This window comes from Macrobrachium nipponense, chromosome 49, assembly GCF_015104395.2.
Source record: "Macrobrachium nipponense isolate FS-2020 chromosome 49, ASM1510439v2, whole genome shotgun sequence".
Classification (NCBI taxonomy): Eukaryota; Metazoa; Arthropoda; class Malacostraca; order Decapoda; family Palaemonidae; genus Macrobrachium; species Macrobrachium nipponense.
Window position 1 is genome coordinate 1,751,400 of NC_087224.1, and position 13,658 is coordinate 1,765,057.

General features: G+C 35.9%; 1 long non-coding RNA gene across 1 annotated transcript; it reads right to left on the minus strand.

The window, feature by feature from the left end:
* Positions 1–9,212: 9,212 nt before the first annotated feature.
* Positions 9,213–13,054, minus strand: LOC135205209 (uncharacterized). The gene is made up of 4 exons (XR_010312494.1): positions 12,938–13,054; positions 10,816–10,908; positions 10,536–10,669; positions 9,213–9,639 (listed from the first exon to the last, which is right to left on the minus strand). It is a non-coding gene; the product is annotated as an uncharacterized LOC135205209 (long non-coding RNA).
* Between the last annotated feature and the right edge of the window lie 604 nt (positions 13,055–13,658).

Sequence of the window (13,658 nt, forward strand, 5' to 3'; positions counted from 1 at the left end):
AATTCATACAATTATTTTATAGTAAAATAATAATAAAAACAGCAGCGTAAATCACAATAAACTATTTCAATTTATTGTGAAAAAAAACTAGCCTATTTGAATCGTAGAAACAACATTCATTATACATTCGTACAAACATTGTATTTGTTATACTAAGAGTTTTTTCAGACAGAAATATATAGATGTTTGAGAAACGACTGATCAATGACTGTGATAAATGATCTAGTCTGGCATTGGACATTCATTTACATTGGTGATAGGGCTCTGTGTAAAATGGGGGTCGTAAATGGAAATTGAAATGTGATGGAATTCATTTTTCATTTTTTTTCTTTGCTTTAGGCACTTTTCTAAATTGCCTTTTAAAGAGTGATAGTTTTAATCATGATGTGGTCCAGTAGAATTGAGTCAGATAATAAATAAAAATAAAAATAAAAATAAAAATAAAAAAAAATAACTAAAATTAAATTAAAATTAATATTAAAACACTAGAAATACAAATAACAAAAATACAAATATAATACAAATTAAAATAAATGAAAACTAAAAAAAATAGAAATAAAAAAAAAAATAAAAAATATTATATTATTATTATTATTATTATTATTATTATTCTTAGTATTTATTATTTATTATTATATTAGTTTTATCGTATGACATATTATTATTATTATTATTATTATTATTATTATTATTATTATTATATTATCTGAAAACATCTATTATATGCAACAAGCTTAATGGTCCTATTCTGCCAAGAATTCCCATGAGAGAAAAAAAATCTAACGGATAATAAATATCAAAACAACTATTAACAAATTATGATGTATCAACAACAATTAAAAACCTAGGGTGATGCTTATAGTCTAGTAATGGCATATTACTATCAAGAATAATATATAAAGAAAGCAAAACAAAAAAATAGTAAATAAAAAAAAAATCATCAGGCTAATATTCCCTTTTATATATACTAATAAATTTGGATATATTTCTCGAAATATACAAAACCTAAGGTAATGTTTACTTTTGATAATGGTGTATTATATATAATGGATATATATATATATATACATATATATATATATATATATATATATATATATATATAGTATATATAATATATACATATATATATATATATATATATAGTTTGTGTGTGTGTGCGTATATATAAAATATATAATATATATATATATTATATATATATAATATCAATCTTATATAATATGTATATGTTATGTATATATATATATATATATATATATTATATATATATATAGATATTCATTCATATAAAGGAAACCAAAATAATAATAGGAAAATGATAATAAGAAAAATTAGGCAAAATAATTTACGTCTTTACGACCCACTAATACGAAAATTCCCAACCACAGTTTGGGAAGAAAGCCCTAATAATAAAAAAATATTAAATATAAATATATTAGAATATACTACTATTCAAAAATCTGGGCAAACGTTTGAAGTCCAGTTATGATACTAATTTTAAAAAATGTTGAAGAAAAAAAAAAAAAAAATTCTTCGCAACATATTTCCCTAAAGCATAAATCACAATGTTGAATATCAGTATATCAGGATGTCCATATTTTTTAACATAATGATCTGGAGTGTGTTTGAATCCAGTGTGTATGATCAATCATGCACAGAAATATACAAGAATTTAACAAGGATGTAAACCATACAAAATGTGGCCCGGCCCCAAATACGAACAAATCCAACCACCACAGCTTTCTCAAGGCCGCTCCGGCAGCCTTGCATGAGGGGGGGGGGGATTACCCCCACATCCACTCGGCCCTCCGGAGGCTAAAGTGTAACTATTGATCCATTAAAGGAAATAGGAAAATGGAAAATGAACTCGAATAGACCTTTTAAAAGCCTATCAGCGCCCGTTCACTAGGTGACTGGCCGAGGGTAATTGGCGGTCGCTTAAAAATGGATTTATTGAACTTTGAGGACGCTTCAGGAAACTTGGCTGGAATGCACCCCCCCCCCCACCCCCCCCAAGTCCCCCCCCTCAGCTTTTTGGTGGAGGGTTGGAGTGAGGTTTTGTCCTGTTTTTTTTTGTATATTTGTATGTTTGTTTGAGGATTCGGGTTTTTCAGTTCATTTAAGGGTGGGATCTAGTGGATATTTTTTATCAATAACTCAGGTTTAACGCACGTAGCTTATGACAAACGGAATTATTTATTTTTCTTTTTTTTGTATATTTCTTTGGAGGATTTATTAACCGATTTTAAAGATATTTAGTTTGATATTTTCATCAATAACTCAGTTAAGCTACGTAGCTGTTTAAATGGCAAATGGCATTATACTTTTTTTTTTCTTTTTTTGTATATGGGGATTTAGTTAACCGATTTTAATGGTATTTTAGATGGATATTTTGATCAATAACTCAGATTAAAGCTGCGTAGCTTATGTATGACACCATATTAATTTTTTTTTTTTGCCGTTTGTATATTTCTTTTGAGGGTTTAGTTAACTGATTTTAAAGGGAAATATTTTTTGGGGTGGGATATTTTTAGCCATGAGTAAATTAAAGTATGTGATTTAAATGGGTTTTTAAACATTTTTTGTCTGCGTTTGTGTATATTTATATATTTTGACGATTCAGTTAACGTATTTTTAAGGGTATTTTGTGCATATTTTTAGCCATGAGTCAGGTTATAGCTATGATGATTTCGGATAACACGTAAATGGAATAATTATATTTGTTAAAAGGAATATAACGAAAGGTTGCTGGCTCCAGCACCCACTCTAACCAAACAACCCTCCCCCCCCCCCCCCCCCATACCCTCACCCCCACGTATCCACCAACCGTTGCTCTGTTTGACCCATCTCATCGCGAACGTCATCTACGACCAAGGTAAACAGGAGAGAGGCAGAAATACCACCTTGCAACACACCAGCATCTAACACCAGATCTAACTTCACTTAGCGTTCATTTAACACACAAACTATTTCTTTATAACAATGCCTGTTCCCCCCATCAATCCTTCAAGAATATACTATTCAAATCACATAAAGCTTAACGGAGTCCTCGTTTCATTAGCTTGCTGCATTAAAAGCCTAACTATGAAGAAATGATTAATGCAGACACGGGCGCCCCCTTTCTGAGAACCATCAGCCACTGTCTCCAACTACTGAACAAATACTGAAAACGTTCAAAGTGACTTACACAGCTTTCGATTGCAACATGGCGCAGTCGATGGAGTTTGATATTGACCAACAAACATGAATAATAACTCGTCGAATTACTTTACCTTGGTGTCATACGAGACTCGTGCATGTAGAAAAATATATTATGATAAAATATATTCATTAACTAACATAGAAGCATAAAAGGCTTAATTAGTCAATGTTTTTTATAGTATTTTTTTAAAAAGACACCAAAATAGCTAACAACCATACTGCGAATTTGAAACGTCACAATAACTCCTGTTCCAGTAGTTAAAACCACCTACATGGCAATTTTTATATACACACCACATATATGCCCTTTTAGTAACATCTTCATCTTGCCTGAGAACAGACTTAACTTCCAACTTTATTTTCTTCATCACTGGCAAGCAAGAAAGAAAAAAAAAATTACAAATAAAAAAGACTGCGTTTCCATATAGTTTATTTGACAATTGTGACTAAACGAACCAACCATTAAAGAACTAAAGTCATTCGGCTCATCTAAGAGAGGGCAGATATCTACATATTGATCTTTCAGATGCTGTCTTTAAAAAACAATATTTACCGAGGTCTATCTCGAAAGGTAAAGCCAGGTGTATATCTTCGTGAATGGGACGAGGACTAAGACTGGGAGCTATAAGATCATTCTAGCTGTTAAGGTTAAATGGGGATAGTTACGTCTGAGAAGGTGTAACTGAAGATGATAAAATCTAGACTACATGCGCTCAAACAAGACCAGGAATAATTCAAATATTATTCTGGAAGATGAACCCTGTTCATATGGAACAAAGCACTTCCTCCATTATTCCAAAGGTTCTTTTTTTATTTCCATTCGAAACCGAATACTCAAATAAACGGTATTGACAGCCGCTGCAGTGTTCAACCTTCAATTATTTATATTCACGGTGAATTCTGTGCTATATATTAGTAACAAGGCGTGATCCCAGCCTCCTGTTTTACTCGGGGCATGTGCTAAATCTACAGTCAATTTGCGTGTAGTTTCACCGACAATTTTAAATAAGCATATCTTATTACAAAATTGTTCGCTACTGTTTTTAACATGCCGCTTTTTACATCTTTATATTTTCCATTCTAATCAAAGCATGAATATCCTATCCCAAAAATTCTGTATCTTTAAGGCCCCTTCTACACGGGACGAACTTTGTTCGATGTGACGTCAGAAGCGGAGAAACCGCGGCAAAGTTCTGACTTTTCTCACTGTTTTTCTCCACTTTTGACGTCACATCGGACAAAGTTCGTCGACCAAAGCCTCGACCGTGTGGACGGGGCCTAACTCAGCGCGAAAACACCTTTTTGCAGACCTTTTTTTAGGCTATTCTCACCCCCATCTCTACCCACAAAACAAGAACAAGAACAACAAAGTAGTTTGTAAGGCCTACTCCACGAGTAAGCGAAAAAATATATCAGTCACTTCATATCCTTGTTAAGATCGTTAAAGGCTCGGCCAACCTGACCGAGATATACGAGCACAACCATGAACTTCGTACGTAGTATTTCCGTTGAGTTTGTAACCTTCGACCTAAACCCTCATCTACCATGCAAATGCTTTTGTCTGATGCCTTCGTATCATTTAATATTCTATTAACCATTCTATCAATATTCTATTACTAAATAGAGTTAACGCAAGAGGGTCACTTATTGACTGACTATAGCTGCGTTGTTCAAATAATTTCAACATAAAACAAACACCGTGGGGTCTTCTCTCGAGCTTAAATTTACAAATGGCATTTGCTTCCGATATACATAAGTGATAGCGTTTTTTTTTTTATTCGAGTCGTGGGTTTGCTAAGGTAAATACATCATATTTCCTTTCTATGAGGAAATATATTTAACGTGAATATATCAAACTCAGGTGTTTTAGCATTACGCCTAATTCGATCTTCAAGATAAATCAAATGTTGTAAACGATCCTAGGAGAAGGGTTTGTGTTGGAGAAACTGCTAAAATGCTGTGAAATACTGAGGAATTTACCTTAAATGCCATATATTAAATAACACTAGCCTGTGCCATTTAGGTCACTACCCAGTCTATTTCTCTAGTAAAGCTTCATAGCTACCAAATTTCCTGCCTGTATATACCCCACTTTTCACAAAGCTACAACCAAACGTAGGTTGCTAAGAACCATAGATTAGTTAGGTCCATATGGCCCCCCGTCCACGTGTCGATTCTTTGGTCGACGAACTTTGTCCAAATGTGACGTCAGAAGCGGAGAAACAGCGGGAAAAGTCAGAACTTTAAACTTTCAGTTTCTCCGCTTCTGACATCACATCGAACAAAGTTCGTCGAGCAAAGCTCGGCCGTGTGGACGGGCATTTTATTTTATTAGATCCATAGAAAAATGGACGCATTTTATCGACAGTATGCTACAAGAGTTAAAAATAGGAGAAATCGAGTTTAAATTGAGAACTCTTAAAGGCCTTCCCACACTAGCGCCGGGCCTAATTGGCGTGCTCCGGGGTTTTGGACCTGGTAATTCTGCGGGCTTTCCCCCGTGAATGTTGTCCACACGGGTGAGGCGATGGAGAGGTGGGCATGCCCGACGATGCCAGTAGTGTGTTCCAGTGCGTACGGATAAACATGGTGCCTACCGCAAAGATGATAGTGTAGGATGATAATTGCTGTGCGTGTGATGATAGAAAAAGAATATGGTGCAAAGCCATCAGACACCGTAATGGTGATTTTGCTACAAGACCCATCGGGCAATTTGACAGTTTGCCCGTCAAGTGTGCCCGTTAGGGGCCCCATTCACGCACCGGTACTACCTGCAGGTCTCCGGTTTGGGGCGGAGCTCAGTGGCCGGACGATCGAAATTGTCACCCATACATTACGCAGGCGGCCTGAGTGAAATCAGGTTAGTCCTACTCTCGGACCAGCAATGGGGAAGTTAGGTGTTATCAGAGGGAGGAGCTGTAGATTCTAGCTCTTTGTATGTAGCTAACGAGAAACGTAAGCAGCCGAGAACGAAGAAAAGAGTTTGGATGAAGGAATGGCTAGCAAAGAGAGAAATACTATCACACACAAACCTGTTGCCACATTTAGCATGGGAGCCTCATGATTTCTTTAACCATCTACGAATGGATGACTACATTTCGCAAGCTTCTAGACCTTGTGGCACAACATATACAGAGGAAAGACACTTGCATGAGATCTGCTATATCACCAAGGGACAGACTTGCTGCAACTCTCCGGTATTTAGCAACAGGAAGGTCTTACGAAGACCTGAAATTCAGCGTAGCAGCATCACCACAAGCTTTGGGACGCATAATTCCAGAAACTTGCTAAGTTATATGGAAGGTATTAAGGAAAGAATATATGAAGGCAAGTGCATGATGTTTATTGTTTATATACATAAAGGTCACATATGAAGCTGAACACAATATTACAAAATATTGCGCATAATTATACACCCTATAATTATGCTATATTAATTTTTATCATTATTAGCTTTGTATCCTCACATAAATTACGTTTGTAGGTTACCCAAAGGACCCCATGAGAAAATAGGGTGTGCAGAAGCTTTGTATTATATGCTTCCTATTTTCATTTTTATTAAATTTTTGAGCAAATTTTCATTGTTCATCGTCAACTAATCGCAATTTACTTGCTATTAATTTACCAAACAAATCATATTCATCTTCTTCACGTGCTCCCAGTAATTTGTCCCCAATGATGCCCAGAACCACGTCAGGGTTGTTGCTCACTAACGGTCCCGGTTGGCGGCTCCGTTTTGCAGGTGGTAATGGAAGGGGTCTTGAAGCTCCAGGCTGGGATGTAGACTGGCAGTCCATCTCGATCACATCCTTATATTGGGACAAAAATAACATGGATATTAGTATTATTGAATAAAGCAGTATTAATAAATATTATTATGCATTTATCTCCACGTTCCCACTTCGAAGAGGAATGGTGCCAGATTGGTCAAAACTTCGAAGAAATGTGGCAGTTCCCTAATTGCCTGGATCTTTCTTTTACAATTACAAAGGATTTCACAGCATGGTTCTCATGGCAGTCATTGTGCTGGCTAAATATCCACATACGTAGTCAACTCTTATCACTTACTGTTTATTACTGCTTATGTCAATATATCCGAACAGTAGGAGATTTTTTGTACCATTGGAATGTGTGAGGGTTATGTAAAAAAAATACATTTATATGTATTACAGGCAATTATGAAATAAAGGTGTGCATTTATATTCAGTATAATGAATTAATACCTATATTTACTGAGTATTATTCCTTTCACGCTCAGGTGGCATAATTCATTTTTCAAATTCATTATACAAATTAGGAAGTGTATATGGATGACGAAGGGAAAATTGCGCAAGTCTTTACACTTTTAATTTTTTTTTTTATTCTTCTATAGAATAGTTTGAGGATTCCAAGAAAAGGCTGCAAAAATGCTTCACGAGCGTGAAACGTTTTAATATGATATTTAAAGGTGTTTACATACCTCTTCAATATTTGATGATGATGTTCTTGGTGTTTCTTGGTCACGAAGGAATAAAAGCTGGTCGTAGTACCAAAGACTGTGACGATAAACCTCTGTAGCTGCCCCAGACTTCTTTGAATTTTCAACCTTTTTCATTTCATTCCTGAAGGAACTGCGCATGTTCCTTATCTTCTTGGTTACCGTGTCTCTCGAAGTTTCTTCACCAATGTCACATACGCTTCATTTTTCATATTCCTGTTTGAATAGTCTTTACTCTTAATATTCCATATACATGGATGTTGCTTTTATACATAAATGTAATTCGTTCCAAAATCTTTTATCTACCCAGATGTCTGCCATAGTGGTCGCCTACTAAATGGGTTCTTCTACTGCGACTTTTAACCAAAGACTGAGGATAAGCCTGCAGGCCGCGTCGAAGACATCTCACATACATTCAGGCCTGCTCGAACAGGTCTAGAACTGTCCGGTCGCCTGTGAGTTCGAACCTTAGGAATAAAATCCCGCCATACACGCAACGATACAGTTAAACCACGCCCACAACGTTCTCACCTGGAGGCTGCAACTGAGCATGAATGGGGGCCCTTAGAGGGGAGGCCCGCCGATCAGGCCCGATCGTGTGGACAGGCCTTCAACATACAGTGGCTCCAGTTAATTACATCACTCAAGACAGTTTCAGAATGGTTGAGAGAGAGAGAGAGAGAGAGAGAGAGAGAGAGAGAGAGAGAGAGAGAGACTGACTATATGATAAACCAATCTCTAAGGCCCCGTCACACGGTCGAGCTTTGGTCGACGAACTTTGTCCGATGTGACGTCAGAAGCGGAGAAACAGTGAGAAAAGTCAGAACTTTGCCGCAGTTTCTCCGCTTCTGACGTCACATCGAACAGAGTTAGTCGAGCAAAGCTCGGCCTTGTGGACGGTTCCTAAAACTTGAATAACAGACCTTCGAGATCCTAAATGGTGATTATCATCGCAACACTTCGCTGCGTTAGCTTTTGAACAAGTCTGTTTTATCAGCCATATTTCGACATTGAAAATAAAAGGTTATGTATGTCTAAAATCGCATATTAGCTGCCTTAACTGAAAATTAATCGAAATTATAGTTTTTCATATTTGGTACCCATCATGTTTTTAATATTTGATACCCGTCAATAATTGTCCATCAATAATAGTTAATATTTTATAAACGTTAATTTTATTTTCAATATTTGATACCTTCGACAGTAATGCGACGTTATTTACCTTATAAATTTGTTTTATAGAATGTAGGTAAAGTATTAGGTGACAGGTTACCATTAATAAATTTTAATAAATAAAAACCCAGTCGATATCCAAGTACATTACTTCAATGTATAAGATATAAGTTTGATTATATAAACTTAAAATTTTTCGATTTAAGTCTATTGGTTTCAGCCTGGATTCCTTCCAGGAAAATTTTTTTTGACTTTCCAGTCATTTACCAAAATTTCAGAATAAAACATTAAATCACAATTCAAAAAGACACTTGTTATAAAACTGTAGTAGCTTCAGGTATTGAAAAAAAGCCATAAATATATCCATCAAATAATATTGCCAAAGGATTTACAGCAGTTTTTTAAGTTTAACATAAGCAAAGTATTCCAAGACTTAATGTTCGACTTCATAAACAACCACTCAAAGCAAGCAACTTTGAAAATAGTTTCTATTTAATTGGGAAATTTCATCTAGACAGTTTGTCACTGCTATCAGTGAAAGCAATAAAGTTCATAATTACATGGCATTACAGAGCACCATTAATTTTAAGTGTGAAATAGCCAATTACACCTTCGAACCATCTAATCAGGGCAGGACATCTTTCAACCATGAAGTAAAATGGATCAGTACCAATGGCTTCCTTTCTCACCTCCTAACTGCTTTGGGGTAGAAGCAACGAACACTGGAGGAGTTTTTGAGAAACACTGTTTTAGTTTGCTCTGTTCAACTATTCCAGTCAAATTTCCTGCAAGCAAAATAAACGCGGTAGAAACTTAACAAATAAAAGACAAGAGATATTCAAATCGGGAAAATAGGGTTTTGACTTTACAGACTGAAGCATTTATAATAAAACTAACTTTTTTTTATTTACAGACCAAACAATAGTACTAATGTTTACCTTTATGAACTTGAAGTTTAACCAGAACTCTTCACAATTTAATATAGTAGTTTAAAATATTGCATTATATTGACAAATGAGTTATGCTGATATGAGCCAAGAACAAATTTAAGCAATGCTTAACCGTTCAGTCAAGTTAAAAAATATCAAAATTTTTATCAAAGTTGCAAATTAATAAAGTTAAATCAAGGTTAAATGTTTAAAATCAATGACTGAAAAGTTTTTTTTAATCAAAATTCTTCTCAAAAGTATAGATCAGGTTAAATTGAATCAAGTAAGTTTGGATATTAACATTTTAATTTTAAGATTGAGCAGTTCTGAGCAGTTCAAAGAGTAATACTTAGAATCGCAAAAATATTGATTAGACTAAGTTCACTTCTGTACTACCTGATGAACAAACATTTATAAAAAAAAAAAATTTTAAACTGCTAAATTCTAGAAAAAAATTCAAAGTATTTAGCTTTAAACGTAGATATTTACGTTACAATTAAACCATTAAAAATAATCTTGAGGTACCTAAACTTCTAAAAATTGGCTACATATTCGCTTAGCACATGGGAAAAAAAGTATAATTAAGTACGTATAAACCTTCCATGCTCATGTCCATAGGTCGTACGACCTATGGAGAGACTGCTGGAAGGGGCCTCCACCCCTACGGGGGGAGGGGGGTGGGTACCAGCTCCCCTGTAGGGGTGGAGGTAGAAGAGAATAGTTGGTTGATATTGTAATACAATATTACTCACCTTTGTTCCATTGCTCCAAACTAGGATATAAATTTCATTGTAGCACGAGAGTAACTTTTTGCTTCAATGCTTCAATTTTTGACGTCTGTTTCTCAAGCGTAGTTCACTCCAGTGTTTTTAGATACCACGAAAATCTGTAGATATTTAAATAATCATACTATAGAATATGACGACTATTTAAGGTTTATAAAAAAACTATGGCCATATCTTGACAGAAATAGTTTTGAAAAACAGGTTAGTCTTTCCACTTTCAAAAATTGACAATACTTAGAATACTAACCTTTACATACCACAATAGAAATCCTGATCCCAAAAAAACCTATCAGATCTGTAGCACAAAATCATGACCCTCGTCTTACACGAATTTCACAACCTAGAAATGGAAAAAAATTAGCTTATGAATGCTATATGATAATTTCATAGAATATAGACTATAATCTAACACTACCAGACAAATATTTGTTTGTTTACGAATAGCTGTGAAGGCTATAATGGCTGTAATTGCAATATACACTTTTGTTATAGGCTATACTGCAAGATTTTAGGAAAAGTTAAAAATATCGAAGTTTAAGCTATAAAATTCACTTGTCATTCAAACAGTTCAGAGAAAAAAAAAAAAAAAAAAAAAAAAACAAAAAAAAAAAAAGAACAAAAATAAGAACTTGGTAGATCTAGGGTATTTATCCGCGGCGGCCTAGACTATGGTAGTTGCGGTTTTTCTAAGCAGTTTTACCTACTGAACAAGAGTTTTAAGTAATACTTAGATAATACTTCAGAAGCACTCCGCACTGGATATTAAAATAAATAATTGCCTACATGGAAAGAGCATGTGAAAAGCAATATAAAAAGTATAGTCATATGAGAGATTGAACGGGGTGGAATTATATGAGCTTGATAAGTTTTTACCTCTAATTTTTCTTAAGTCGGGAGAGGTGTTTCCTCTACGGTAATGTTTACTTTTAATGAGCCCTCTAACTTACTTTCTTACGCAAACAAAAGCAGTTCCAGTTACTCATTATTGGCCGAGAAGTGTGAAATCTTTATGACGTCATGGGTTTCATAACCAATTACGAACTACTTTAGTCGAAAACTAAGTTTCACTAGCATTTCAGCGCAGTAATAAAGTTACCTGTCCAGTGTCCACTGGTATCCTTGTTTGACTGAATACTCGAATAATGAAGCAAAAACCGGCATTTTGTCTTCCTTTAGCTATGGCAGAGGCAGTGGCTGGCCCTTCTGGCATTAATTTTGACAGACCTTCGATTTCCTACCGATTGTTTGCAGTGCAATGTGGGTTACGGTGAATTTTATCATTATTTGTCTTGTGGTGGTAAAAAAGTTGTGATTGAATATGCTCAAAGACAATTTAATTCTAAAGCAAAAAAACTGCGAGTGTTGTGGAGCTATTTGTCGGATCGACCACAACAGGAACGCCTTTAGGTGTGATCGCTCTGTAGTGACTACAGGACGTCAGCGTAAGCGATGTAATTTTAGTGTTTCCTTCGATGTAATTTTGGAGTTTCCTTCGATGTAATTTTAGTGTTTCCTTGTCTAAAGGAACGTGGTTTGAAAAATCCCATCTCTGTTTTGAAGTTAATCTAAAATTGCGTGACACCCAAATCCATCCGCCACAGTAAGTAACCTTGCTGTAATCCCTGTGGCTAGCGCGCGCAGCGCAACATTACCTCTTGCCAGAACATGCCGTGCTTGCCAAGAATTTTTAAATATGCAGATAAGGCGCAAAGCGCCGTTCCGCCACGGCCTTACTGACAGCACATATAAATCGATCGTCACGGAATATGTCGTCGCTCCCTACTTTCTTTGATGTTGTTTGGTTTCGCCGCCATATTGGTTTTGGTGTTCTTCCGCCGATTTCGGCTGACGGTCGAGTGGGCCCGCGAATCTGTTGGTGCTCCCAATTATTATTGCTGCAAAGCACTCCTTTCTGGTATTTCCCCACCCAAAACCCCTGATTCCCAACTGGGGGCCCCCAAGCTTGTTGAGTGGAAAAGGGGGTAAAAATAAAATTTGCTCAAGAAAACAAGAGGAGATTCACTGAAAAAACACCATTAAATGAAGGATTGTTAATTGTCTTTTAGAAACTGGTGATGCAGCTTGCTTCTAAAGAATTACCAATATTTATGCGGACGACTGTAATTAACCCCCCAGGGGCCAGTACTAAACACGGCGAAATACATTGGATGGCCCTCAATCCCTAGTGGATGTCGTATCCGCGGTTACGTTGCTTGCAGTCCGTGCGGACTGTTTCTGTAGAAATACCAAGAAATTTACAAGACGCTGCAACTTCAATAATAAGAAACGCTAACTTTTGCAACAATAGGATATATTCTTGTAAAATTATTCGAATTCGATAACATTAAAACCAACGTAACGAGACTTACCGTCCTCCTCAGTACAGAAAAAGAATCCCCGATGGAGTAGTCTTTGCTCCCGATGCCAAAACTGCCTTCTCCCAAGGATCCACTTCCTTAGAAACGGTTCGTTCTGGGCTACGTCAAACTCAAGGACTCTGGAGTGAAGGGGTCACTTCTCTTTGAAGGAACGAAAACGGGATCCATTGTTTACGTTTCAGGGGAAACTTTAAAAGAATCTTTCTGAATCTGGGATTTTTGGACTTCTCGTTTTCTTTGATAGAATCATCCTCTGTCGATATTTACAGAAAACCTTCATTAGACTTTGCTAATCAGTGTCCGATTTCTTCGAGAAATATAAAATTAGTTATGTGACTGATTGTAAATAAATCACTTCTTAGGAAAGTAAATTTTTCACTATCAATTTTACGTTATAAAATCAATGTAATAAGCATCCAGTCCTGAATATCAGTCTCTCTCTCTCTCTCTCTCTCTCTCTCTCTCTCTCTCTCTCTCTCTCTCTCTCAATCCTGTTTTTTTTCCCCTACATCTCTGTCGACCTGTTGCTTTGTGTTTTCGATGTCATCAACTCATTTCAACGTTCGGTTCACCTAAGTCATTTGTATCCCCTCTCTCTCTCTCTCTCTCTCTCTCTTTCTGTGTGTGTGTGTGTGTGTGTGTGTGTGTGTGTCTATGTGTTCCTGGAAGTCGTTTCCTTAAAGGCCACCGTCGTATAAATAACAAGCCCCCA